Below are 26,136 nucleotides of genomic sequence, written 5' to 3'. Positions count from 1 at the left end.
CAAAGTCCAGTGAGAAAGTTTTGAGCCTGGCTGTGTAAACCCTGGCCTAGAGTTTTGGTCATTGTTAAAAAAAAAAAAGAAAAGAAAAGAAAAGAAAAAAGCCTGTCTGCTTTTCACCATGTCTTTGTCCCCTGCGACACAAGGAAGCATCCAGAACAGCACTGGACAGATATTCCTGAAGGTCTGTGTGACCTGGGGACCCACAAAGAACACTGACATTCAAGTCAGGGGTGTTGACTGCCCCTCCTGACTCTGGGTATTCCAAGATGCCACTTACCTGCTCTATGAGACAATTTTCTCTATGTTAGTTGAGGATGATAAGTTCTGCCCCTCCTTCACAAGATGTTATAGGTCTTTTTTAAAACTCACTAATATGGAAATAAATGGAAAAGTAAGAAGCCATCATCAAATTTTGTAAGACCATATTGTAAAATGTATACTGAAGCAGTGACAGTCATCACATTCAAATACTGCATAGATAGTTAACTAAGATACTGATAAAAAGTGAGCCATAACTAAAGTAAGGGAAATAAATTTGAAGGGGCAGCAGGTAGTCTTGAATTCCTAAGAATTATGGTACAAAAAAAGAATGTCTTTAATCACGAAAGAATTGGTTGCTGAAAGAGGTGCTAAAGGTACTTGGCTTAGTAGAGCTCACATATGGAGAAGCATCAACCCCTGAGATAATCTTTGACTCATGGCAGAAGGGGCTCCATGGATACGGAAAGAGCTGCATGCAGGAACTCTTCAGTCCAGGCCATGTGGAAGGCCTAGGACAAGATTGGTACAAACCGCTGCTCCTCTCCAGTTCCTGAGAAGGGTCATTAGGCATGCTCTAAGTAAGAATGAGAACACCACCCCAACTGCATGTCCCATTCCATTCCCCCAGCCTCCTCTTCTCTCCTTTCCCTGACCATGATTTACCCTCTATGCATATCGTATGCAAATATTGCACAACCCAGCTTACCAAAGTTTAGATGAGAAAGGTTTGCCTGGTTGGAAGAAAAACTCTTCTGAGTGTAAATACAATCTGTAAAACTAGTAAGTGTGTACCTAGAAGTGATAGCGAAATAGGCAGGGAGACTTTCCCCTTTTGCAATTATTGTATTATAACTAAATGTGTACTTGGGGAAGGGAGGAGAAAAAGGAAAAAAAATTCTTGGTTCAGCAGTTGGGTAAGAGGAAAGAAAAACTTTTATGAAAGACAGTTCACTCTCCACTGCTCTAGACATTGCAGCTCCCAGAGCCAAGAAAAAGTGGTATTCAGCTCTGGCAGTAGCCACCAAGTTGCAGTGGGACATCCCATAGTCTCCAACGCCACTGCTTTCTGGAAGTTCTACAGAGCAGACAAAGAAGATTCTAAAAGAATTCATAAGGTTGCCTGAAGGGAAAAGTAGATGGCCCCATGGCCTTTTTCTGCAATTTTTTCATCTATGAAACAAAGTGGTAAAGACTCAGTTTGTTATGAAGCACATTCATAACAAACTTCCTGGGGAAATCTCTGGCAAAAGAGAGATGCATTATTGGGATGGTGGTCCTGTATTCTCCAACCTTCCATATCCTTGTGCCAGAGCTAATAGTCGTGTGTTAGACTGTTACAAAACAAATAAAATTAACTTGACTTTTCACCATCTTTGTTTTTTCTTTTTACGTGTCAGCTGAGCTAGACTGTGAAGAGACTGCCTCAGTTTCTAGTTATTTTTCCTTTGGAGTTGAGGGCCTAGAAAACAAGGCGAGTGGGGTAAAGGGGGTGAGGGTGGTATGTTAGTAAATGTTCAACCACCACCTCTCTCCAGGGTAAAGAAGGCCGACTTTGTAGTGTTTGCCAATTTCCTTGGTATAAATTATCCCACTGCCACCAATTTCAAGCTACCAACCTAATGTCACTGAATGCAGAGTTCGGAAGATGTGCAGTAGCATAACATGATAAAGTTTTCCACCATACGATGGATGTGTACCATTCAGTAGGTATAAATAACCTCAAGAACATAGATGATAGTAAAATAATTAGGAAGTGATCAGCTTTGAATATTTATTACCTTTGTGTTTCATATCTTTTTTGTTTAAATTTATATAACATAATTGTTAATAATGACTGTTCTTAACAAATGACTCACAGAATTCCTGAAAATTTAGCAAATGACTCTTGTCAGCCAGTACACACCAGTTCCAACACACCACTGAGTGGGATGGAAGAGAATCTGATTCAGAAAGAGCATGAAAACTTTCTTGATCAATTGAGATTTGGTCCATTTTTTTTTCCTCTCTTTCACTACACAAATCTCAGGAAAAAATAAAAGGTATATTTGTTTGGACTATGGAAAGGTGCAATAGAATGATATTTGTTCTCTTCCATGTCAATGAGAACTACAGAAAGAGTTAACTTTGTTCATTACAGGTAAAAATAAACTGATAACAAAATAAAATTAGCCAAAAGCTTCTGTCTGGGATTTATCATGTCATTTCTCTGATCATATTCCTTCGATAGCTCTTCATTGCCTACCCAATAAATTCTAGATTTTTTTAACATGACTTACGAAGCCCTTTATTACTGACTCCAACCCACCTAGAGACTATGTCTGTTTTTACCTGACCAGAATCTATTCTCCCTTCTTTTATAGTCTCCATTTCACCTATGGGAAACATCCTTCCTCAATTAGATGTAGTCTTAGTGAACCCTTAGTCATGTTAACCCAGCATCCCCTGGTCAAGGGTCAGGTTTTTGGACCCAAATGGGCCAGTCACTCTCTCCTTGGAATGTGAATCTTGAATAAGAGTAACAAAGAAACTGAAAATTGGTTGGAATTCATTTATCTTGGCAGAAGCTCCAGAAGAAAAATTCACAATTAGTTTCTGCTTACCTAGATTTCCAGGAGATGTTTGGCTCCACATTTTTCAGATCTTGGTTCTTTAGCCTTCCTTCAATTTGCTAAGCTACCTAAGCTACCTCAGAGTTCCTTTTTATTTTTTTATTTAACGTAGCCAAAATCATCTCCGTTGCTTGCCAGCACAGCCCGACTAGTACACCACCTTTCTAGCCTCACCTCCCACATTTGTCTACACATAACTGTGCCCCAGCCTTACAGAACCATTGGCCAGTCCCCAATATGGACAGTCCTGGCAGATCATGATGAAAGTCGTGTTGTTTCAGGACTCTGTGCTCTGTCCTGCCTTTTTCCTACTGTCAGCTTCTTCTCATCCTATGAGAGTCAGCTCAGTTGTCTTTCTCTTTATGAAATTTTACAAACTTCCCAAGAAAAGTCAGTTGCCCACACCTTTGTGGTCCCTCAGTACTTTTGTGCCCTTCTATCATAGCACTTACTAAATTGTTGTATTTACTCGCTTTTCTCCCATCTGACTGCAAGCAACTTTAGGACAGAGATTTTATCCTATATCACTGAATATTCAGTAGTTAGCACAGTGCCTGGAACGTTGTAATGTTTGCTGAATGAATGAATGATTAGTGAGACATCTCCCAGGGCAGGAAGAAGATAATCAGCCAAGCACTCCCCAGCAATAGAGCAAGTTGACACTACACAGGCATGTATCTGAGGAAGAGGTTCCCTGAAGGTCCCAGGAGTTCCAGGCTTGAAAGCAAGCAAACTTTCTTTGTCATAAATAAAGGAAGAAAAAGATATTTTCATATGAATTACTGGATGTTGTCACCTAGAGCAACCCCAGAAGCCACATATTAAAGATAGCATCCTTATGTTAAAGATGCTGTCACCCAGAGCAACCTTGGAAGCCATGTTATGAAGATGTCAGTTTTTGAACAGTTGTCGATCAGAGGGCTTCCCACCCTGCAAATTCCCATTAATTGGACTTTTAGACCTTACGTGAGATGAAAAATTAACTTTTATTATATTAATCCACTCAGATGTCAAGATTTATCTGTTACGGTACTTAGCATTATCTATTTACAGAAATTGGTACATCGAGGTTAGGTGTGATTGTAACAAAAACCTAAAATATGTGGCTTAAAAGTCAGTGAGTGGTAAAAAACAAAAATCAAAGCCTACAAAGATGGAGACCCAGGTTTGTACTATGCAAATATTTAATAAAAATATTACTTGCAATGACTTGTGTATTTGTTGTATATTGCTGTGTAACAAATCACTCTAAAACTTAGTGGGTTAAAACAACAAGCATATCTTATCCCTCACAGTTTCCGTAGGTCAGGAATCCTAGAGCAGCTTGGGTGGGGTCTGTCGGAAGATGGCAGTCAAATATAGGTGGGACCTTCAGTTATCAGAGGTTTGACTAGGATGGTAGGATCCACTCATTCACACGGCTGCACAACTACCAAGTTAATGCTGGCAAGTTGGTTTCTCTCCACTTGGGCCCCTCCATGGGGCTGCTTGAGTGTCCTTATGACCCAGTAGCTGGTTTCCCCCAGAGAAAGTGATTCAAGAGACAAAGCAGAAAATTCAATGTCTTTTATGACCTAACCTTGGAAGTCAATTACCATCGATTCCATCGTATTCTGTTGGTCATTTTCTGTCAGACTGCCCTGACCACTGTGGAGAGAATAAACTAGAAAGAAGAAAGATTTAAGGCAAAGACATCAATTTTGGCTCTTTTTTCTGTTTCAATGATTTCATTGTACGTATAATATGCATTGTAATCTGCTCTAAATGCTTCTGTTCAATTGTCACCATAAAGGAAGCCCTCATCCGAGGATAATGTGTGGTCATGACCCCTTTGGCCAGGACAGTTTTTGTGTCCTCTTTTTTTCTTTTCCTCCAGCATCTGTTTTTTTCTGATACTCAGCTTTCCTGAAAACTGTTTAGTATTTCTAATTCATCCAAGTTTTCCAGTTGTATTTTTCTTTCTCATCTGCTGCAGTTTTCATCTTTAAACTAGCTAGATCTGTAGATGGAAGAAACAATGAGGTACCTCTAAAATTGAGTTAGATCAATGTAACCAACAGAAAATGATGCGATTAGATAAACACAAGAGACCTGAGCCAATGGAATATAACTAAACAATTTAAAAAACTCAATAATATCTATAGGGCAGACATTATGACGGGGAATGTCGTTATGATATTACAACAATTGTTCATCTCTCTAAGATCTCTCAGATCAGAAGGTCAACTTTCTCCAATTTTTTTTCATAATTGTATCAGCCTATTGAACTAAATTCTAGGACAACTCTATATTTTTCTTGAATTATAGTTTACTTGTCTTCCTTTAAATTTTTTTTTTTTTTTTTTTTTGAGACGGAGTCTCGCTCTGTCGCCCAGGCTGGAGTGCAGTGGCTCGATCTCGGCTCGCTCACTGCAAGCTCTGCCTCCCGGGTTCACGCCATTCTCCTGCCTCAGCCTCCCGAGTAGCTGGGACTACAGGCGCCCGCCACCACGCCCGGCTAATTTTTTGTATTTTTTAGTAGAGACGGGGTTTCCCTGTGTTAGCCAGGATGGTCTTGATTTTCTGACCTCGTGATCCACCCGCCTCGGCCTCCCAAAGTGCTGGGATTACAGGCGTGAGCCACCACGCTCAGCCAAATATTTTTTAGAAATTTACTTATCCAATAGTCAAAGAGGATTCTTCTTTACATTTTTATTAATTCTGTTGACCTAATTTTACTGTGTCTAGTCAGGTCCTATACTTATTCTGGGATGGATGAGATTCTCAGTTTTATAGATAGGTAATAGACAGGGAAAATAACAACAACTAGACAGAGAATAACCTGGTGTCTGTGGAAGGTTTCAGAGACATGAGAAGAAAACAATAAACACCAAAAGTAAAAGAATGGCATAATCTCAAAAAATCTTTACTTAAAAAAATAAAAATTTATTTAAAATCTGTTTGTACTCTCAAAAAAAAAAAGGGTTAAAGAAAACACGGACTCTATAAAACAATACATGGAACACAAGATAATAAGGTACTAGATTGAATTGTAAAAGGAGCTGGCAGAGTTAGCAAACAATGCCACAGCAGAATTTAAAGAATAAAGAGCAGAATTAGCAATACATAATACCAAATCAATTTTGTAAAGAATCAATATCAGAAATTCTCCCAAATGCCAAAAGAAAGGACAAAGAGATGAAAATTATCAAAGAAGAAATAATAGATATGGAGGAAAGACAATACAAATCCAACACATGGATATCGATGCTCCTGAAGAAAAGTCAGGACAAGTGAACCGTAAGCTCTAAAGATACAATAGAAGGAAATTTTCTTGAGCCGATAAAAGACCTAAAATTGCAAATTGGAAGGGATTCATCATGCACCAGGGAAAAAATCTAGATAAATTTTGATTTGCAAGTATAAAGACATAATTCTATAATTTAGAAATGTAATAGAACAACCCCTGCAATGGTTTTTGTACCACTATTGAACAGCTATGTTTTCACACTCTTGTCTGCTTGTAAACATAGAGTAGGATCATACCTCTCTCAATAGGAGGTGAGGCTTCCTTGAAGATAATAGATATTTCAAATGTCAACTGCTGAAAAGAGAAAGATTCTAAGATGAGAAAAGAGAATTTGGAAGGTGGGCCTTAAACAGGAACAAAAGGGAATTCCTTTCTCTAAGCCTCATACTCTTGAGCCTACAATCCAAAGAGTCATAATATGCTCACTAGTGCTTCCAAAAAAAGAAGGGAAAATGGCATCTGCCATATGGAGGCAAGCTAGGAACTAAGTTGGAGAGTTAATGAGTTAATATAAGTCAAGATCTTAAAACAGAATGTGGTAAGCATTCCACAAATGTTAGCTATCATCACCTTCATAATTATCATTCTATGTGATATGATTACTGTGATTTAGCATAGCCTTATTATTATTATTGAGACAGTCTTGCTCTGTCACCCATGCTGGAGTCCAGTGGCACAATCTCAGCTCACTGCAACCTCCGCCTCCTGAGTTCAAGCAATTCTCCTGCCTCAGCCTCCAGAGTAGCTGAGACTACAGCTGCATGCCACCATGCCTGGCTAATTTTTGTGTTTTTAGTACAGACTGGATTTCACCCTGTTGGTCAGGCTGGTCTCGAACTCCTGACCTCGTGATCCACCCACCTTGGCCTCCCAAAGTGCTGGGGTTACAGGCATAAGCCACTGCGCCCGGCCTAGTCTTATTATTAAATGATATACCTTAGACTCAGCTTTGATAGCGATTTAAGGAAAGGGTTTATGTGGTCTGGAGGGTAAAGGAGAGAGATTCCTCCTCTCCCTCAGAGGCCACTGTTGGTCATAGGGATGAGTAATAGCTCAAAAGGGAAAGGGAAGCTGGAGTGAGCATAAGGAACCAAAAACTCATGGCTCTCAGTTCCAGCCAACCCTCTCAATGTGGCGCTAGTCCTTCCAGTGCCAACTGTGGATGAACAGAGCATTTATCAAGTTACTTACAAAGGAAAAAAACCATCAGGCTGGCATCATACTTCTCCATAACACACTAAATTTCAGAAAAGAAAAGATTATCCACAGAATATTGCGGATGAAAAACTTAAGCTGAAAACTCCACAACAAGCCAAATTTCATTCATGTGTGAAGCCAATTGAAAGTCACTCTCAATTATGCAAAAGCTCAAAATACCTGCAAACCCTTCTTTAAAGAAAAAATGTATTTCATAAGCCTATATATATATATATATATATATTTTTTTTTTTTTTTTTTTTTTTTGAGACGGAGTTTTACTCTTGTTGCTCAGGCTGGAGTGCAATGGCGTGATCTTGGCTCATTCAACCTCCACCTCCCGGGTTCAAGAGATTCTCGTGCCTCAGCCTCACGAGTAGCTGGGATTAGAGGCGTGTGCCACCACACCTGGCTAATTTTTGGATTATTACTAGAGACAGGGTTTCCCCATGTTGGCCAGGCTGGTCTCGAACTCCTGACCTCAGGTGATCTGCCCACTTCAGCCTCCCAAAGTGCTGGGATTACAGGCATTAGCCACTGCGCCCGCCCAAGAGAAATATTTTTTAAAAGAATTCAAGGCTCAAGAATAGTGGCTCATACCTGTAATCCCAACATTTTGAGAGGCAGAGGTGGGAAGACTGCTTGAGCCCAGGAGTTTGAGACTAGCCTGGGCACATTGTAAGACCCTGTCTCTACAAAAATTTAAAAATTAGCCAGGCATGGTGGCATATGCCTATAGTCCCAGCTACTTGAGAAGCTGAGGTGGGAAGATCACTTGAGCCCAGGAACTACAGTGAGCTGTGACCATGCCACTGCACTCCAGCCTGAACAACAAAGTGAGATGCTGTCTCAGAAAAAAAAAAAAAAAAAGAAAGAAATCAAGAAGGCAAAGTATGAAAGAGACTGATGATGAATACTGAAGACATTTAAGCTTAAATTGAATTAAATGTAACTATTTTAAGTATAATTACAAAACAGAATACAAATATCATAAATAATCCTTAACAAAAATATATTTTTAAAGTAAGGTTTAAAATCCCAGATTACACCAACATAAACTTGGGTACTGTGTGGGGTGAAGGGAGTAACAAGGAGAAATGTGAGAAAGTAGAAGTGTCCTGGTATTCTCAACGTACAAAGATATTATTTTATTCTCTACGTTAGTAATAAGAAAAATATAAAGTTGTGTGTGTTATTTTAAAACAAAATGCATGCCTTCCAGATTACTAGGAAACAAAACAAGAAACAAGGACTACACAGTCCATATAGTAAAAAGAAGAAAAAAACAGAAAAAAAGCAAAAATCAAGACCAAACACACAAAATACTAGAGCAGAATCATTAAATCAAACCAAAATATTGATATTTATTAATATAAAATATAATATGCAACAAAGACATACTATGAATAATTTTGCACTGAAAAATAAGGCATTGGACTGTATGAAGCTCTCAGAAATACATGGAGATATGGACAGAAAAACAGTAGCGATAAAAGATTTCAGTCCTTGACGAATTGATAGATGACAAAAATAGAGAGGACCTAAATGTAATTTACAAGTCTGATTTAATGGATATGTAATGAAATGTTAAACAAAATATTTCCTGTGTCTTGGAGTTTCAGTAAGGCTACATAACCAAGGACAATAAATGCTCAATGTCTATACTCTCTAAAAAGTGGTACAAAGCACAATCTAGAATTGCTTAAAAAAAAAAAAAGTAGCCCCCAAACGGTCTTGCAACTCCTAGCTCACAATCCACCTCTGGGTTATTTAAGAGAAAGATAAGGGTTAACTGATAGGAGCAGTCTTTGAAGAGAGTTGTCAGACTAGCAGAAAGAGCTGTGGTGTTTCTCACCCCCTTCCCTCACTCCCCTCCAAGTGAGGGGCTCAAGGAAAACCCCTGAGAGTTTCTGGGAAGCACTTGCTGGGAGGGAGGCCTAACCTCTTTCTCACTAGTCATTAGCAGCCTATTGGTCTGCAGAAGTTCACAGGCTCACCTCCGGCTACCACAGTAGCCAAGCTTGCAGGACCTTGATGTGTGTCCTCAGAATTTGCTGGAACACAGACACAGTGACCTCCCTTGCCCAGGGAAAATTGGAGGCTTGAATAAGTGTTTCTTGTGGGCCAAATTCTTCACCATCATATTATTTTATTATAGTAAACACCACCAAAAAAAAAAAAATAGAAAAGGTAGATTGGTTAAGTTACTCATGACATAACCATATGATGGAATGTTATTGAGTCAATAAAAATGCTATAAAGTCTTTGGCATGAGAAAATATTCATAATATACATTTTTTTGAGACAGGGTCTCACTCTGTCACCCAGGCTGGAATGCAGTGGTGCAATCACAGATTATTACAGCCTCACCCTCATAGGCTCAAGCAATCCCCACACTTCAGCCTCCAGAGTAGCTGGGATTACAGGTGTGCACCACCATGCCAGGCTAATTTTTTCTTTTTAATAGAGACACGGTCTCCTAATGTTATCCAGGTTGGTCTCAAACTCCTGGGCTCAAGTAATCCTCTCACTTCAGCCTCCCAAAGTGCTGGGATTACAAGTTTTAGCCACCATGCCTGGCCTATAATATATTTCTTTTTTTTTGTTGTTTTTTGTTTGTTTGTTTGTCTTTTGTTTTTTAGACAAAGTCTTGCTCTGTCACCCAGGCTGGAGTGCAGTGGCACAATCTTGGCTCACTGCAACCTCCGCCTCCCAGGTTCAAGCAATTTTCCTGCCTCAGCCTCCCAAGTAGGTGGGATTACAGGCATGTGCCACCATGCCCAGCTAATTTTTGTATTTTTAGTAGAGATGGGGTTTCACCATGTTGGCCAGGCTGGTCTCAAACTCCTGACCTCAAGTGATCCATCCACCTCGGCCTCCCAAAGTGCTGGGACTACAGGCGTGAGCCACCATGCCCAGCCCCATAATATATTTCTAAAATGAAATATAATGAAAACTATGTAACAACATAGTATGCTCATTGTCTTAGTTCAAGCTACTATAACAAGATACCATACATTGGGTGTCTTCAACAACAAACTTTTTGAAATTTTTTATTCTTAAATTTTGTGGGTGCATAGTAGGTGTATATATTTAACAAACATTTATTTCTCATGGTTCCAGATGCCAGAAGTCCAAGATCAGGGTGCCAGCATGGTCAGTTCTTGGTGAGGGCCCTCCTTCTGGTTCACAGACAGCTGCCTTCTCACCATATACTCACCTGTCAGAAAGAGAGTGTGCTGGTCCTTCATCTCCTTGGAAGGGCACAAATCCCATCATGGGGCTTCACTCTCACGACCTCATCTAAACCTAATCAGCTCCTAAAGGTCCCTCCTCCAAATACTATTACATCGGGAACCAGGGCTTCAACATATGCATTTTGGGGGTACACAAACAGGATCCGTTTTTTCAATATTGGATCACAAGGAGTCCATAGCACTCCTTGTGATCCAGTTTTTGGAAAATCAAAAGGTATATGTGCATTGGTGTGGGTATGCATCACGTTAACCAAGAATAAGAATGAATATCCCAGACTTTTAAAATACGCCAGTGTTGTACTCCTTTGCAACTGTCTTAACGTGATGGTGGCAAATCTCAATCCAGTGGTAAAGGTGGGCACTTCTTTAAAATAAGCGAATGTCCCTGCTGGTAGTTATCCCAAGAAGAAGTTAGTCCTGGAGCAAGAAGTGGTGGGGTAGTAGGGAGAGCTTTCTGCTCTGCCTGAGCACAGATGGCAGGGGACCAGAAGTTTGGAACAGTTCATACAATAAGAATATGAACATCCTTTACTTTGAACTTCAACTAATATATTCCATTTAAAATTTAATCTCTAAACATTCTTCCCCTTTGTTCACAAAATATATGGATCAAATTCATTCTGCATGATAATTATATTAACAGAGAATCCCAAAATTAGTTTTAATAAATGGAAAAAGTTGGTGTTATATATTTCAAATAATGCCACTGAATCTTTCCAAATTTGGGAGCTCTACAATCATCAGTTTTTTCAGTATAACTTGAATAATTGACAAACAAAACTTTTAAATATACGTTTATAAATATTAATAAATAAATATACATTGAAACTAATTAACAATGAAGGAAAACTGAATGTAAACTCAGAATAATAATAATAATGGGTAAAAATTATTGCATACTTACTATAAAGTGCTTATTTTCCTGAGGGCTTTATGTATATTAATCTTCATAATAGCCTTATGAAATAAGGTACTATTACTATCTCTATTTTTAGATGAGGAAACTGAAGTACAGAGAGTTTAGTAACTTGCATAAAACCACACGACTATTTAATCTTCTTTATTCCTCAGGAACACGGCTTTAAGAACAACCAAGCACTTGATACAGAGTTAACTCTAACTCATATGAACCAATCAAGGCCCTGGACAGGGCGGTGCATACCAGGTCAGCACCAAGGTCAATATATCCAAAATGAGATTGTATAAGAGGAAAGGACTGGAATGCACCTCCAAGAAGGTCTGGAAAAGTGAGAATCAACTAGGGAAGAGGTTCAAAGTAGACTCAAGGAAGATGAAGGGGAATTCTTAAGCCAAAGCGCAAGTGGTTGGAAAGATTTTTAGGCTTCCTGAGGCTATAGAGTGAGCATATCTAGAGAAAGGGTGCGGGAGTGGAAAAAAGCAAAGAGCAAAGCTAGCACCACTCTGGCCCTTAGTCCCCTTTCTCTAGGCAAATCAGAACTGGCATTTTCCTAGTGTGAAGGCGCTAACTCACTCTAGGAAAGTTTTGAGGTGGGGAGCAGAGTCTCACAACCAGTCCCCAGTCAGTGTGCATAAGAATCTCCTGGGAAGCTGTTAAAAATGCAGATTCTTTCTAAAAAAAAAATTGAATGCACAAAAGCAGAGAGTAGAGTGGTGATTACCAGGGGTTGCGGGGGGGATGGTCGGGTGGGGTAGGGGAGATGTTGGTCAAAGGAAATTTCAGTTAGATAAGAGGAGTAAGTTCAAGAGATCTATTGTACAATATGGTGACTATAGTTAATAACAATGTATCCATTTTTTAAAATCTCTAAGAGAGTAGATTTTAAGTATTCTCACCAGAAAAATAAATATCTGAAGTAATACATATGCTAATTACCTTGATTTAGCCATTCCACAATGTATACATATTTCAAGACATCATTTTGTGCATGATAAATGTATATAATTTTTATATATTATGACTCCCAGATTCCTCCTCAGAGTCACTTTCAGAAATTCCAAGTCCACTAGTCTACATTAGGGCTTATGAATCTACATTTTAAATAAGCTCCCCAAGTTGTTAGAGAACCACACTTTGAGAAAACTGCACCTATACATTTTCTAGGTATCAAGTATATACATACTGTCCATGGGACCATTGGGAAATAAACACTTTTCCTCTGAATACCTGGGGTTTCCTGTCCAGCTTACACTGGTGACTTAGTGGGGCAAACAGGGGAGTTCAGAGACTCAGTGAACCTGGCACAGTGGGCAAAACTACAAGATAGGATGTCTATCCATGAAGAGAGACAGCTGGAGTAGGATGCCACGGAATTGGTGATATCATATGTCTCAAAAGATCCCAGACTTACAACTGCATGTGAGTCTACAACTATGTCACAATCAGTAAAAAGTTTCAAAAGAAAATACCTAACAGAGATCATCCAGCCACTGGCATGGGCAGGTGCTATGTATGTGCATGGAGAAGAGGTACTAGGGTGTTTCCCAGGGATCTAGTGTTAGTGTCAACTCCTGGGCCCAGTCCTTTGCATTCATTTGGAGGAAGGGGGTGAAGTAGTTAGCTGTCGGTATGTGGATGGTGCTGGGAAGTGTGAGAGTACCGTAGGTATGAACACTGCAGTTGCTATGAAAAAGGATAGTAAAGTGGTGTGAGCAAACACTCGTCCAAAGGACACAGACTGATCATCTTGTCAATCCACTCTTCATAGCACATCTATGGGACTGGCTGTCAATCTCTGGATGAGTGGCAAACAATGACTACTAGTTATGAACATGATATATTTTGAAAACCTCCCTTGGAAAAATAGCACAAACTGGGGACTCAGAGCCCAGATGGTGTGACTGTCCATGGAGGCAGAACCAAAAGATCCCACTATTCTAAGAGGATGGCAGCAGCTAGAGTGGATCGGGAGAATATTACCAGCAGTAGAGATGGGAGGACAAGCCATTTTAGTGTCAGAGTCCACCACCAGCAGTAGAGACTTGCTTTGAAAGGAGAGTCAATTGGATACTAAATGCAGTGTGAAGGTTTCTAAAGACAATCCTCAATCAAAATCAGGGGGTAAAGCAGTCCCTTGAATCACCTAGGCCTGTCCTTTACCTGGACACAAGTGGTACAGTAGGGAGAATTCTGAATAGTGTCACCCAAAGCTTTGCATAGGCCTTAGGCCAGCAGGCATTGCACACCTTTCTCTGCTATTCCTGTTTACTGAGACTGTGATCCCCACTGTGCACCCCAGTAAGTCACCAAGGTAAACTGCTTGCCTTGATAGTCTCTTTCAGCACTCTGCACTCTACACAGTCTTGAATGTCAGTTAGGTGCTGTTATGTGGGAATCTACCTGCTTCCCTAATAGATATAGCCAGGACACACAGTTCTCTGGTTTATGACACTCCTATAGTAGAGCTGCCTCTACAGCTCCTTGAAATTCTGGATCAGGGATTGGACATCTGACAGGTAGTTTTGACTGCTTGGTATGAGAGAGTTCAATCCAACAAAAGGAAGACATGTTCCCTTGTGTGTAATGAATCTGCAGGTCACTTATTCAAACTGTAGTAGTCTGAACTCAGATGCTGGATGTCAGGTACCCTCAGGATTGTCTTCCTGGCTTGACTGCAGCCACTCCTACACAGGGTGATTTCCTGGGCTGGAGCCAGTTTGCAGGACTATGAGACTATATGAACTACAAAGCCTAGTTAGGCCACAGGTCGGCGGCAGAGTAAGCCCCACAGCAATGCATTAAGCCTTCATGAAATGAGTGTTGAATGAATGAGGTAGTGATTCAGTGTATATTTGATCCACTGCAACAAGTGGGAAGGGGGCAGAGGGAGCTACTTCCTAAAATAACCCTTCTTCAGACTCTTAAAGAACTGATCCTTGTTTGAATTAAAATCTATCTTCATTTAACTTCCAGTCCTTTGCCCTACAGCTAACTCGTAGCGCCACATCAGTTCTACCCATTCTTTCACATGAAGACAGATGTCATGTTCTGAGTCATCTTTCTTCACCTCCTTCCACCAGTCCTTATCTGGTGGCTCACATTTGAGTGAGCTCCAATATGTCTTTGTATAATCTCTCGCTTTTTTTTCTTTTCTTTTCTTTTTTTTTTTGAGACGGAGTTTCGCTCTTGTTGCCCAGGCTGGAGGACAATGGCGCTATCTCGGCTCACCGCAACCTCCCCTCCCGGGTTCAAGCGATTCTCCTGCCTCAGCCTCCCTAGTAGCTGGGATTACAGGGATGCGCCACCAGGCCCGGCTAATTTTGTATTTTCATTTGGTCAGGCTGGTCTCGAACTTCCAACCTCAGGTGATCCGCCCGCCTCGGCCTCCCCAAGTGCTGGGATTACAGGCGTGAGCCACTGCACCCGGCCTGTAAAATCTCTTAAAAGTGTGGTACACGGAGTGCAGTACTCCACCTGTGGCCTAACTGACATGCAGTACAATATTATCACTAAATTGCTACAAACGGTGTGCTTTTCGTTGTCACAGAAATGTATTTGGTTAGTTATATTTGTTAATGTCTCATCTGACTTTCCAGTCTTCCCTCACTTTGTGCAGTCATATTTGCCGAGTCAAGTAAGTTATAACATTTAGGACACAGTGCCTGACTTACTATAATTACCATTATTATCTTATTAGCTATGATCATTATAAAACAGAATTACCACCTAGCTCTCGGGCCCTACCTCCTTCAGCCTCAGAAATGTTGACGCTACCTTGCCTTGCTGCTTTTAGCATCGCCCCTAATAAGCCCCGCCCCTGGGGCCTCCGCGGCTGGAGCCTAGCTTCCGCCCCACCCACGCCGAGCCCGAGGCGGGGCTCTGGATGTAGCCGCTGATTGGCTGGCTGGGGCGCAGCTTGATGGCGTCGGGCTGGAGAACCGCAGTCCCGGCTGCGGCAGCTGGGAGAAGGCATCCTGTGTGAGGCTCCGGTGTCCCCAGCGTGCCGGGGCCTCGGGGAGTGGGAAGTGGAGGCAGGAGCCCTCCTTACACGCCATGAGTTTCCTGATCGACTCCAGCATCATGATTACCTCGCAGGTGAGTCACTGCCTCTCGCCCCGACACCCGTCGGCCTCCCTTTGCCGAATAGCCCTCTCGGGTCCTCCGCGGTGCGGGCTGGTCCGGGGTCTCGCTCCTCTCTCACGCGGCCTGGCCACTCTCTCTCAGACCCAGAGCGCGAAGAGGGTGTGCGATTTGCTGCGTCCGGTTCCCTCAGCCCCGGCCGTCAGGAGGCTGGCCTGCGGCCGTCCGCGGCCCCACCCGGCATCCATCCCTGGAATTTCAGTCCACTTTTGGAAGGGGTCCGCCGGCTTCCACGCTAAGAGCCGGCGCCGCCAGCTAAGGCGACGGTCCTCGGAGCTCCCCGAAGCTTCTGTCTGGGCTGCGCCGCTGACCCTGAACTGGGGAAGCCTGTGTGGTTGCGGGCGCGGGGTGTGCGACCCGCCAATCAGGGCTGCATACTGAGGACAGGTCGGTGCAGGCTTTGCTGTTAGATGTCAAGTCCTGCATCCAGGTGTGGAGAAATTTGCTGCTTCAAAGTATTAATATAAGGTTATACCTATGCTTTAAAGTTAAGATTTCGTTTTTGCACTGACACCTCATCTTTTATCCTCTGCTTACTTACCCACCCTTTTCGGATGTTTTTCTGACCCTCATTTCTTCTCCATTGGCCACTTTCATTTGTTTGTACAGTCAACATTTATCGACCATTATATAAAGCTCTGAGCGTACAAACATGTAAGACACTGTCTCTGCTCGGTAGAAGCTTTGTCTAGTGAACCTCTTGCTTTTACCATGTAATCCATTGTTAATTATTGTTTCTTCCTAGCATTTATCATAGCACTGGCATCATTTATGTATGTGTTTATGATTTTGTTTTTTGAAATCCTGCCTTGTTCATAGCTGTATCCCCACTTCCAAGTGCAGGCATTCAATAAATAATTGTTGGCCAACTGTTAATATTTGTGAAGCTCAGACTACCTATTGACCTTTTTCCCCTCGGCTTTCCAATAATTTAAAGATGGTATTTTTTTGTGGTTGTTTTTACTTGTTCTTTCTCTCAAATGGCAAATAACAGAAACAGTTACCTTTTGGGGCTTAAAGTGAACTAAATTTTTGTTCTTTGATTCAGTTTTTGTATTGCTTCATCTTAATACTCGTCTCCGTAGAGCGGAGCATTGTCCTTTTCTCTTCAAAAACTTTTACGATATTTAAGAAATTACGAAAGAAGGAAAAGCCATCCATAATTCTATCACCCTAATGCAATAGTTTTTTTTTTCATTTTTTAAATTTACCACCTTTTCTATAGTTTTCATAATTATTGTTTTTATTGGCTGCATAGTAGTCAAATGTATTAATGTAAAAAAACCTGGGCATGTAACTCTTATGCTTAAAACCTTTCTAAGACTACCCACTGCCCTTGGTGACAACTCAGGGTTATTTTTAGCCCTATTACCAATTTAAGAAAAATAACAATATTTAATTAGCTTTTTTTTTTTCACTTAGAATAAAGATAAGAATGTCAGTAGAAAATTGGCTTTGCATCGCAGCCTTTAAGATTTTTAGCATGGATATAATTGATAACATTGAACCAAGGAAGTGGCTTTCTAATTTTGTATGCCTTATAATCATAGACTTTCACTTCACACATGGATCCACATGCAATAATTAATTGTTAAACCTGCTCTTTACAAATGTGGAAGAAAGACCCAAAGACTCCTTTGCATGCAATGTTCTCTCTTCAAATATTTATGTGGCTACTTTATCATCATTTCGGTATTAGTAAAAATGTCACTTTAGGAAGGTTTTACCTGACACCCTGCCCACAGCCAAAGTAGCTTTCCATTTCGGCTGCCTTCTTCCTCATTTCCATGTTTTATTTTCTTCTTGGCATTTATTACTTTAGTTCATTTGCATGTTCATATGTTTGTTATCTGTCCATGAAGTCCAAGATACTGTCGTTCTTGTTCTCTCCTGTATTCACCAGCATCTAGATCAGTTGCGGGCACATAGTAGAATTGTAGTGAATTTTTGTTTAATAAAAAGCACCTCTCTAGAGAGGTGTGGTTACCTTGGAAATACCACCATTGCCCCCTGCGCCCCTTCCCCCTCATTTTTTCTGTTTTGTATTAACTGAAAGGTTTATTTGAAATGAAATCTGAAATCAGAGGTCACGTATTGAATCTTGCTCACCACGGCACAGGATGAAGTTCAAACTCCTTTACATGACTTTTCAGGTCCATTATTGATGGGACCCTCGCTCTTACCAGGTCCCTTATTGATGGGACCCTGGCTCTTCTCTCTTCCGCTGTGGCTTTCACCATTTTATTCTTTAGGCTTTCTGAACTTCTTTTAGTTCCCTAACCTGGCCATGCTATGGTGCCTCCAGATTTCCACACAGTGTGTTTTCTCTTTCTGGGCCTTTTCCTCATATCCCTCCCCTTTCAGCCTTCAGAACTCAACTTGAACGTCCAAGAAGCTTCCCCTAGACTGGACTAGATGTCCCTATACCTACTGCCATAGTACCCTTCACCTACTTCCCCTGTAACAACACTACCACATTGTTTTGTAATTACTTGTTTATCTCCTCCGTAGATTATAAACTCCTTGAGAGTAGCATTCACGCTCTCTTGTTTGCCATTCTATCACTTGGACCTGGCACATATTAGGCACAATAAATATTTGTTAAATGATTAGAAGGGTGAATAAATGATCCAAGAAAGATGTCTTTTATAGTTAATTCTTTAATAACTATCCTGCTGATGGCCATCTTTTTTTTTTTAACAGTAGCTAATTTTCAACCCAGAAGTCACTTTTATAAAAGCAACTGTTATCTAACTCGTGTTTTGAGCCCTCTATACCGTCATAAGACTTAGCAGTTCCAGAGTACACTCTTAAGTCCTAAGGTCAAGACTCTACTGTGTACAATTCTGAAAGTATTGTCTCGTTTTTAATAAGAAGCTATGCGCCTTCCATTTTATTTGCAAAGCTATTTGAAATTGCATTTTGCTTTTGCATTCTTTTTGGATCCTCTATAATCTTGCCAGAATTTGTATTTATCTTGGATGTAATGAATTCTCCAGCTACTTTTGTGTATGTGTGTAGTTTAAAAGTCTTTTTTTTTTTCAACTTTTATTTTATTTTAGATTTGGTACTTGTGCTGGGTATATTGTGAGAGCTGAGGTTTGGGGTACAAATGATCCGGTCACCCAGGTACTGAGCATAGTACTCAATAATTAGTTTTTCAACCCTTCCCCCTTCTCCCCTCCCCTGCCCACGGGTAGTCTCCAGTTTCTGTTTTCGCCATCTTTATGTTGGTGAGTACCCAATATTTAGCTCCCACTTAGAAATGAGAACATGTGGTATTTGGTTTTCTGTTCTTGCGTTAATTTGCTTAGGATGATGGCCTCTAGCTGCATCTATGTTGCTGAAAAGGACATAATTTTGTTCTGAAAGTCTTTTTAAGCTTTCTTTGTCAATGTGAAAGGAGGCCACAATGAAATATTAAAGGTATATATCTGTTTCTCTTTTCTTCCATTCCCCTCCCCACCATATAAACTTAAATTTTTTGCTTGTTTTCCATGTCTAAAGTTCCATTTCACAGCACTCTTGGTGATTTTTTTTTTTTAAATCGTCCATTTCCACTATACATACCATTCTCAGTCCTAACTGCCCAACTTCTCTGTCTTCAGTCGTGGCTTCATAAGTCATATAAATATGGTCTCTAAACTCTGAATTTACATCTGTCTCCACTGGTAACTATTTATAATAGCCAAAGGATATCCTGGACATTTTCTCCTAATCTATTTGACCCTTTCCTTTTCTGCTTGATCTAGATGCTTGGATCCAACTTACTTTCTTATACCCTCTTATTCGTTTACCTTCCTATATATAAGTCTACACTTGGATCACTGCTATAGTTTGTTTACTACTAATACAGAGGCCTGAAGGCTACTGTAGAAAATCACACAGCCGTGTAGTTTGCCAACGCCATGAGTTTAACCCTCAGCTCACTGAATTATTCCTTTTCTTGACCTTAATCAGCTACTTGTTCCATTCCCCTCAAAGTTTCTCTGAATCTTTGTCACTCTCCTCAAAGCTCCCTTTTCTATACTCACCTCTCTTACTCTTAGCAGATAACCTTGCCTCGTACTTACTCAACAAAAGTGAAGCCAGAAGGTATGATCTCCTACTATGAATACTTTCTGCATTTTAATCTAAAAAGTTATCTGTGTTCACAACCATTCTTTCCTCCTTTCCTTCCATTTCAGAAAATGGGGTTCCCCTACTCCAGTTTAAGGCCATTTTACTTGCCTTTGATCTTAGAGTAGCTTATTTTGAAGTGGTTAAGAGCACAGGTTTTCTAGACAGACAGACTCAATAAGAGCTGAAAAAATAATATTAAAAAAATAAAAACAAAAAAAGATTTTGGAGTCAAACAGGCTTGAGTTCAGTCTTGATTCTGACACTATAAGTTGATTAACTTCTGTAAACCTCATCTTTCTCTGTGAAAATAGGACAATCAAACCTATATTACTGGGTTTTTAATGATTTTTATAAGATTATAATGCTGAGTACTACTTAGAGAGCCTGGAATATAGTAAATGCTCAGTAAAAGTTATCTAATAATAATAATTAATTAATAGTATTATCGGTTCATCCTCTAGCATTCCATCATCCTTCTTATCTTTTTCTCCTTATTTCACTGCTTTCTTTTCCCTTGGCCAATAAACTTTCCCTTTATTCCACATTCTTCTCTAGCCTATTAGCTAACGTTTTCTTTTTTTCTCATTCCTGGCTCTCCCTAGAGTAATTTGCATTTACTATCCCCACTGCTTTGGCTCCCATTCATTCTGATCTGCTACAATCTGGTTCCTGCCTCTACCTCACAATTCAAACTGTTTTCCTTATCCTCTAGTGTTTTCTTCTTGGCACATTGCTCTCCTTACTCTAGATACTATTCCCGGGTGATCTCATGTACTTTGATGGTTTCAACTCATAGGTATATCTTAGACGTGTCTTCGCAATCTGTCTTTTATTCAGATGCTTGCTGCGTATCTTGACCCATCTTGCTGGCTGTCCCTCAGGCCCTTAGTGTATTCAAAAATGAGCTCATCATTTTCCCCATCTTCTGCCCCCTTTCCTAAACCTCTTCTTTCTCCAATATTCTTTATATAAATTGGGTAGTTTCACTATTCATCCTGTATTCCAAACTAGTCATCCTTGAATTCTCCCTGCTGATTTTACCTTCTAAGTAGTTCTCAAATCTGTTGTCTCCTCTTCTGTCACCAAATGTCTTAATTCAGGGCTTTATCATCTTTCATCTGAACTCCCATAACACATTTCTATAATGTTTCTCTTCCTACAATGTTGTTTCCTTCAAATGTGTCTTCCACACAGCCACCATACTGCTCTATATAATATAAAACAAATGAGACCATACCATTTCCCTGCTTAAATAACCCTCACCACCTACAGACTATAATCTAAGCTCCTTAGGGTGGCCTTCAAAGCTCTCAGTGATTGGACATCCACTCCTCCTGTCTAGCCTCATTTTTAACCTCTTCCTTCTTTGAATTTCATCTTCTAGCGGCACCAAGTGCAGTTCCTGGCATATACCATGTTATTCACTCTGTGCCTTTACTCATGCCCTTTGCTATCTGGAAAGCCCTGTCCTCCTATCCCTACCACCTATTTTTACGCTACCTAATTCGTTTTTTTGTTCATTTGTTTTGTTTTGAGACAGGGTTTCGCTCTGTCACCCAGGCTGAAATGCAGTGATGTGCTCACTGTAGCCTTCACCTGCCAGGCTCAGGTGGCCCTTCCACCTCAGCCTCCCCATAAGCTAGAACTACAGGCACGCACCACCACACCTAGCTAATTTTTGTATTTTTTGTAGAGATGGGGTTTCACCACATTGCCCAAGCTGTTCTCGAACTCCTGGGCTCAAGTGATCCACCCGCCTTTCCCTCCCAAAGTGCTGGGATTACAGGCATGAGCCACTGTGTCCAGCCTCCCTACTTGATTCTTATTCATCCTTTGAGAGGGTGGTTTTTAATATGTTAGGGGTGGTGGAAACCTTTGAGTGTGTGATGAATACCTTGAAACCACTCTAGAAAAATGCACATAATCCCAATATTTCCACACAATATCAGGTTTTAACCGCAAATTAAAACTTCCTTTAGCTCAGGCATTATCTTCTCCAGAAAATCTGGCCTAACCCCCTCTTTCATATTGTTTTACAATATCATGTATGTATTTCTATCATTGCATATCCATATTATGTTATTTATGTATTGTCTTCACTATATTGTGATCTCCTAGAGGATAGTAACCATCCTACTCATCTTTGTATCCTCTGCACCTAGCATAGCACATAGTAGTTATTACAGAAAATTTAAGATTGAATGCTGAAGAATAAACCATCTTTTATGTAGACGACTTAGCCATTCAGCAGGCACTTATGGAGAGCCTGCTATGTACCAGGCTTTGTGCTGGATGCCAAGGATACAAAAATTACAAGACAAACATGGTTTTTGTCCTCATAGAGCTTATAATCTAATGTCAAAAAATATTTAAATCAGGCATTACAAAACTGTATGGTAAGCACTTTGATGAGGGAAGTACAATATAAAATAGGATTATATAAAAAGAGCAATTTATCTGCATTTGGGAGGGCAGAGAGGGCCTTCCAGAGGGAGTAAATAGCGTAACTCGAGAGGGCTGGAGAGAAGTTCCTGTCAGAGGACATCTACAGAGATCTCGATGTGAAAGAATATGGATCTAAAGAACCAAAGGAAGTTCCAGGGGGCTGAACACGTGAGTTTGCTAGGCAGCAGGGGCATAAGAAGCTAAAGTAGTCTGTGCTAAACTACTGAGTTTACACTTGCTCAGTAAAGTAGTCCCTAGAAAGACATAAAATCATTTTATTCATAAAGGTCCTAGCCAGTTTAAGAAGAAAAGAGTAGTTGTGTCAGTGTGTGTCTATGTATAGAAAATTCTGTTTACTACAGACCAGCTTTGTCAGCTGTCATGTGGCTACGGTCTCTGCCAGTTTGAAACAAAACTGACGAAAGAGGGATCCTGCAATCTCTCGGCTTTACACTGAGATGAAAACCACTTTATGTAGATTAGGCAGGATGGTGGAGAAGCTAAGAAAACTCTCTGAAGGAAACAGATATAAAAAATATTAGTCTTTCTACTACTCCTCTAATTTTGGTCTCAACTCCTCTCCCCTGAAGTTTTTGTTTTTAAAATTAATTTATTTTTATTTATTTTTTGAGACAGGGTCTCACTCTGTTGCCCAGGCTGGAGCGCAGTGGTGCAATCATGGCTCACTGCAGCCTCAACTTCCTAGGCTCAGGTGATCTTCCCACCTCAGCCTCCCAGGTAGCTGGGACTACAGGCACGCCCCACCACCCCCAGCTAATTTTTATGTGTGTGTATGTTTTGTAGAGATGGGTTTTTGCCATGTTGGCCAGGCTGGTATTTTTTTAAAATACTTGCAGTCAGGAATCATCCATAAGAAGCAAGTCTCACTCTGACTACTTTTTTTTTGAGACTGAGTCTCACTCTTATCACCCAGGCTGGAATGCAGTGGCGCAATATTGGCTCTCTGCAACCTCCGCCTCCCAGATTCAAGGGATTCTCATGCCTCAGCCTCCGGAGTAGCTGGGATTACAGGTGCCCATACCCAGCTAATTTTTGTATTTTCAGTAGAGAGGGGGCTTCGCCATGGTGGCCAGACTGGTCTCGAACTCCTGGCCTCAGGTGTTCGAACTCCTGCCCACCTTGTCCTCCCAAAGTGCTGGGATTAAAAGTGTGAGCCACCACGCTTGGCCACTGACTCCTTTTCTATTTGCGAACTTCTCTGGCTCATATAATGATTATCGTAAGATTATGGGAAAATATATACTTCCATTTTTGTCTTACTTAAAGCACACTCTGTAACATGGATAACTTCAAAAATCCAAGAGCATTTAAACATTTATTTCCAATGTCATGAGCTTTAATAAGTAGGTCTTATAAGAGTGGATCTTGTCTTTAATCCCTGAAACAAGTTAACCGTCTGGTTAGCAGACCTTTTATCATAAAAGAGTTTCTATAAAACATTTCTGAAAAGAAAATATATATTGACATTCTATTTTCTTTCTCCCCCAGATACTGTTTTTTTTGGATTTGGGTGGCTTTTCTTTATGCGCCAGTTGTTTAAGGACTATGAGGTGAGAATAAATCATTTTGTCATACTTACACTATATGAATTTAGATTGTTTTAAAATGGGACAAGAAAAATGCCTCCATTAAAGAAACATTATGTTCATTTCCAAGATAGGAAGCTTTTACCAAATAAGTACTATATAACTATTAGATTGGAGAATATAATTAGGCTTAATTGATTTAAAAGGGGGGAAAAAGGCGAGTCAAATATAGCCCAGAAGTTAGGAGCAAGGAATGTCATGCCTTAGTCATATCAGGATATGCACCAATAGCAAATAGTTATTCTGTAGGAGATAATTTAATTCATAATGTCTCACAAATGTTCCCTTTCATTTGTCTATCTGGCCCTGAATTGCGAGTCTTATATTTTAAGTTAAAACCAAAATCCCAAGGCTGGTGTTGTTTTTATCTTAAGCTTTGGATTCAGAAGATCACCACCCTAGACTCGACATTTCCTAATTAGTTCTCCTAATTAGTAATAAGATCAGTGGTTTTAGTCTACATTTGGGTCATTTCTAGGATGTTCTCCATTAAACTTTCCCAGGGAGTTTATTGTCTGAAAGAGCCTGGGATTCTGGAGATTTTCTTCTGCCCAATACTTTAAGGCCTCCCAGGGGAGGTTCCAGAACTGATCCAGGATCTGCAGAGTGTTGAAGAACCCCTTTAAACATTAACCATTATATACAAATCTGTCAGTTTTTTGTCAGTGTGCGTCAGGAATTCTAAGTGCTACCTATGACCGTGTCACTTCATCTTCTTGTCCTCAAAATTCTTCTTCCACAAGAGGATGCTGGTAATAGTGACTCAGGATTCAGAAGTGCCACCTACTTTGATCTTTTTCTTCAGCTCCAGGCAAGTTGTTGTTGTGGCCCTACTTCCAGTGACTTGAGAATTTCCTCAAAATAAGTTTCTGACTTGTAACCAGAAGGAGGTTATCAGTTCAGTTTTTAAACAAGGAAATAACTTCAAGTCTCTATTTGGCTTTTAACAGGTAACGTCAGTATGTTGTACAGGTGATCTTCTCCGTGATATTTGCATTTTCTTGCATCATGTTTGAGCTCATCATCTTTGAAATCTTGGGAGTATTGAATTGCGGGTGAGTAAGAGTACTGAAAACTCCTCTTGACGAGTTCTGTGCTACATTCTTTACGGTGGAAAATCTACCTGGATCTCATAACTGAAAAAAAAAACAAAAAAACACTGTTAATAGTTTAGTCTCAGTAACTACAATGATCACAGCAGATATGGGTCACAGCCACCTAATAGCTGGTTTGACAAAGATTATGAGATGCCAGGAAAAAAAAGATCTGACCATTAACTCTGAAGAACTCTTTGGAGTGAGGCTGTGAAGCTGCAGTCTAGGCTTCACTCCTAGAAGCTTTATTTTCTCAGGACTGCTCACTGACTGAATCCCAGTAACAGCCCTTCACATTGTTCTACTGATTGAAAATCTCTACCTGAAAAGATTAGAATTCCTCAGAGCTACTTAATGATCTCTCTGAAGACTGAACTCCAGTTCTTACTTAACTTAGTTACTTTTACTGATTTTACAGTCATGGTCAAGTTTGGTTGAATTTAAAGTGTTTCTTAAAACACTTTTTTAAAGTAACTCTTCATTCCCCTCCAAATAATAGACCTGTTAGTTTATTAGACAGCCTATCCAAAATATTTCTTGCTTCTTAATCTGCAAGCTTGAGTATTTTTTTAGGCCAGCATTTATATGTAGCGTTCATCAACTATGCTACGCAGACTTTTGTTGTACTTTTTTTATCACCACCTGGAAAAACCTTTTAAAAGTAAAGTAGTCTTTCACTCTAAAGTTAGGACCCAGTGCCAAGGTGAGTTCATTATAGACCCCTGGTACTTGAGACTTGTAGAGAGACTGTACTCTCAAATCCTTTGATAATCAGAGTTGAAAACAAAATTTAAAAAGAAAAACTTACTGTACAAATGGTTAATCACAAAACATTGAAAGGTTAAAAAAAGAGAGAGGGACCAGACACAGTGGCTCACGCCTATAATCCCAGCACTTTGGGAGGCTGAGGCAGGAGGATCACTTAAGTGCAGGGATTCAAGACCAGCCTGGGCAACGAAGTGAGAACCTGTTTCTACAAAAAAATAAGAAAAATTAGCAGAGTGTGGTAGTACACGCCTGTAGTCCCAGCTACCCTAGAGCCTGAAGCAGGAGGATCCCTTGAGCCCAGGAGTTTGAGGATGTGCAGTGAGCTGTGATCATTGGACAAGACAGTGAGACCCCATCTCTTAAAAAAAGAGAGAGAGGGAGAATCAGAGTTGGTAATAATGGTCTCTTGATAGAACAATGAATAACAT

The 26,136-nt window shown here is 40.3% G+C and overlaps 1 protein-coding gene and 1 long non-coding RNA gene across 4 annotated transcripts in view; one reads left to right on the top strand and one right to left on the bottom strand.

The window, feature by feature from the left end:
• LOC129015142 (neuroblastoma breakpoint family member 11-like) overlaps positions 1 to 26,136 on the bottom strand; it is a 2,260,169-nt gene that overhangs the window by 1,872,364 nt on the left and 361,669 nt on the right.
• On the top strand, positions 15,447 to 25,933 carry LOC134737561 (uncharacterized). Of its 3 annotated transcripts, none has more exons than XR_010126180.1 (3): positions 15,447 to 15,627; positions 23,749 to 23,810; positions 24,590 to 24,661. It is a non-coding gene; the product is annotated as an uncharacterized LOC134737561 (long non-coding RNA). The 3 variants fall into 3 exon arrangements; XR_010126178.1 differs by having other exon boundaries at positions 24,502 to 24,652; XR_010126179.1 differs by having other exon boundaries at positions 23,749 to 25,933.

The sequence above is a fragment of the Pongo pygmaeus genome, chromosome 1, assembly GCF_028885625.2.
Source record: "Pongo pygmaeus isolate AG05252 chromosome 1, NHGRI_mPonPyg2-v2.0_pri, whole genome shotgun sequence".
NCBI lineage: Eukaryota > Metazoa > Chordata > Mammalia > Primates > Hominidae > Pongo > Pongo pygmaeus.
Note: the sequence above shows the minus strand (reverse complement) of the source record. Positions and strands in the feature narration are given on the sequence as shown.